The following is a 3,510-nucleotide window of genomic DNA, read 5'->3' as shown; positions in this document are numbered from 1 at the left end:
GGAGGTTATGTGGTTGGAGTCAGAGTAAGTGAACTGTGATTCATCTGGACCTGTGCTATTGCTCTATGAAAGAACAGTTTAGAAAGAAACAATAGCCAGTGCGTAAGGACCTTGGAATGAGAGTGGTTTTTTTTTTTTAATGTATCTTTTATTCTGCTAGAGAGTACATGCACTCATTGGAGAGAGAGTAAAGAGAGAGAGAGAGGGAAAGTGAGATGGCTTTCCCCATGAATGGCCATGCAGCAGTCTCTTCTTGATTTGTCCCTTCTTTTGGGATTTGGGGCATGCATGCACATGCACTTGTCATGTTTTTAAGGCCATCAAGTCTGGGACTCCAGCCATACAATCAGCAGGTGGGATCCATCCTCCTTAACCACCATGTCACCAGCTAGCCCCAAAATGAGCTTCTTTGAGAGTGTAATGAACCCTGACAAGAAAAACAGGCTAACGAGACCCATGTGGGTTGGCCATACCAAATGTCCAGAAGGTGAAGAAATAAACATTAGTGTTATCTCAGAGAAAGGGAAAAAAGGCTTCAGGATGTGAAGGGTGGGAAGGAAAATCAGTTCAGAAAACCCAATTGATGGAACCATCAGTTAGCTATGTCACTGGACTCCCATGTAGTTGACTGCGGTTTGAGTCCCAGACCCAGTGGCTTAAACTCACTCCAGGCACATGAGGCACATGTGCGTGCGTACCCAAGATCCCGAGAGGAAAATGGAGGAGAAGAGATTGCGTCATGATCATCCCCCCTGGGGGGTGATTTCTCACTTTCTGTCTCTCTCTCTCTTTCTGGCAAGCACACATACCCTGTAGCAAAAACCTCTCCAAAAACAAAAGGAAAAATCCAATTGAAACCACATTCAGTATCGTGGGGAAACTAGTCAGATCATCACAATGAGGGCAACTGGGACAGGCCAACTGGGTCAATGAGTCAGGCATTTCCAAGCAGAATAGTTCCGTAGTGAGTCCAGATGGAAACTGGACCTGAGAACTAGAGTGCAGGCTCAGCTTCTGTTTAATGCGAGCCTAATGTAGTCCTAGGATCAAGGACAACTGTTTTAATACAGTTAATGAGAATTGCCAAGTGCAAGGGCTAGTGATGGCCTGGGAGAAAAGAAAAGTATCTGAAAGGTTACCTTTAGAAACCTTTGCTAACCTAATAACTGAATGGCACAAAAGACAGATTTTGACATTTCTCTCACTGGCATATAAATATCTCCTTCACTTCCTCGTACTATAGGAAATCCAAGGAGTACATTAAGTATAGTGAAATGTGCTGCATTACAGTGAGCACAGAGAAAGAAGAGAAGAAAAGGTGGAGAGGCCTCATGCTTCTGTGACCTCCTGGGTCTCATCTCACCCAATCCATCAACAAACTAGATTCTCCATTGACAGCAGGTCAAGCATAACTGAAATGAAATGCCAGAGAGAATTTAAATTGTTCCCAAGAGTTTCTCTTTTAGGGGCTGTCTCTGAGAACTCATTTAAGAAAGAATGGATAAAGCAGTGTCAAGTCTAAAGCTGTAGGTAAACAAAGAATGATGTATAAACCAGGACTGTAAGTTTACATTATAAATTTGAAGAAAGAATATTGATGTCTCTTCATAATATCAATGCCACTCAGCTATTCAGCAAAGCTAGTCAACAAAGATTCCCAAACACTGTTACAAGACAGTGATTACTTCCAAAGTTCTCAGGATGAGTCAGTATTTTAAAAAAATGATGAAATTAAGAAAACATATGCATGTCTTACAATGTTTTCAATTACTTTAGAAGTGAATTTCACCAACTTAAAAGTTTTTGAATGAGGGGCTGGCAGGTGGCATGGTGGTTAAGAGCACTGGAATCCCACATGGTCAACCTGTGGTTCGAGTCCTGGACTTGGCGGCTTGCTTTCTCACTTTCTCTCTCTCTCTCTCACTCTGTCCCTCTCTGGACAAATTAAAATAATGACTAAATAAAGTTAAATAAAATAATTATTTAAAAAAATGTTAAGGGCTTTTTTTTTTCTGCAGGCCCTGGTGGTTGCTGTTGAAATGGGCAAGTTCATGAAACCCGGGAAAGTGGTGCTGGTGCTGGCTGGACTCTCCGGACTCAAACCCGTCATCGTGAAGAACATTGATGATGGCACCGCAGATGGCCCCGACAGCCACGCTCTTGTGGCTGGAATTGACTGCTATCCCCAGTGACAGCTGCTATGGGCAAGGAGAAATTTGCCAAGAGGTCAAAGATCAAGTCTTTTGTGAAGGTTTATAACTACAATCACTTCATGCCCACAAGATACTCTGTGGATATTCCCTTGGACAAAACTGTGGTCAACAAGCATGTCTTCAGAGACCCTGCTCTTAAATGCAAGACTCGGCGGAAGGCAAAGGTCAAGTTCAAAGAGAGGTACAAGACAGGCAAGAATAAGTGGTTCTTTCAGAAGCTGCGGTTTTAGATGTTTTATGTTTCAGTCATTAAAAAGGTGGAAAAAAAATTTTAAGGACTAGAGAAATAAACATTTTGAAATATATATACAGTATTTTTCAATCTGATAAACAATGTATATTAAGCTGTTTTTGTACCAAGAAATATTTTTAGGTCTAGGTTGATTTGCTTTTCCATTTGTTTGTTTTTGTTCTTGCTATACGTTGTGTGTGTTCATTCGTACACAAGAGAAAGGGAAAGTGAGACATCACCCCCGCCTGCCCACCACAGAGTATATGGCTGTGCCGCAATCCCTTTTTCTCCAGTCTCCTCTTGGGATTTTTGGCATGCATTCATACATACCAGTATGATTATCAAGCCACCAGGTGGGACTTGAACTGCAGAATTGGCCATGTGGGATCCAACACTTTAACCTCTATGCTAACTGCTGGCCCTTAATTTGCTTTTCTACTGGAGAAATTAGAGAAAACCTTTGCCTCTATCTTTTTACACACAAAGAAAGCAGAATATCGACTTGATGTAATTTCACCTTTAAAATGATATATGTCCTTTACTGTCCAAATTCTCACTAATTTCAATATAAATTTGGAAATCAAATGGATTCGAATAACATAGTGTCCCTCATTTATAAACCTACTAAAAAATTTTAATGAGAGATATTTATACATAACAGTTTAGGTGAAGCAAAATGCCTCACTTACAAAATATATTTGACTACTTTTAAAAGACACTAAGGGGGCCAGCAGGTGGCATAGTAGTTAAAGCACTAGACTTCCACGTGGCTGACCACAGTTCAAGTCCCAGAATCAGCAGCTTCAAACAGGCCAGGCAAGTGTGCATGTGTACCCAAAATCCCAAGAGGAGAAGGGATTGCAGCATGGCCATCTCCCCCCAGGGGTTAATTTCTCTCTTTCTGTCTCTATGTCTCTTTGTCTCTCTAGTGAGAGCACACTCTATAGCAAAAATTTTCCTCCCCCCAAAAAAGACTGAGAATAATATTATCTTCAATAGCTTAAATGGTAGCTTACAGCTGCAATATTTGCTTTCGGCTTTCCTAAAGAAGAAATTCTGCTATAG

General features: G+C 41.1%; 1 pseudogene; it reads left to right on the top strand.

The window, feature by feature from the left end:
- Positions 1–2,019: 2,019 nt before the first annotated feature.
- On the top strand, positions 2,020–2,473 carry LOC102491051 (60S ribosomal protein L27 pseudogene; annotated as a pseudogene).
- Positions 2,474–3,510: the final 1,037 nt, after the last annotated feature.

Source organism: Tupaia chinensis, unplaced genomic scaffold (genome assembly GCF_000334495.1).
Source record: "Tupaia chinensis unplaced genomic scaffold, TupChi_1.0 Scaffold145870_1, whole genome shotgun sequence".
NCBI classification, from domain to species: Eukaryota; Metazoa; Chordata; class Mammalia; order Scandentia; family Tupaiidae; genus Tupaia; species Tupaia belangeri.
Note: the sequence above shows the minus strand (reverse complement) of the source record. Positions and strands in the feature narration are given on the sequence as shown.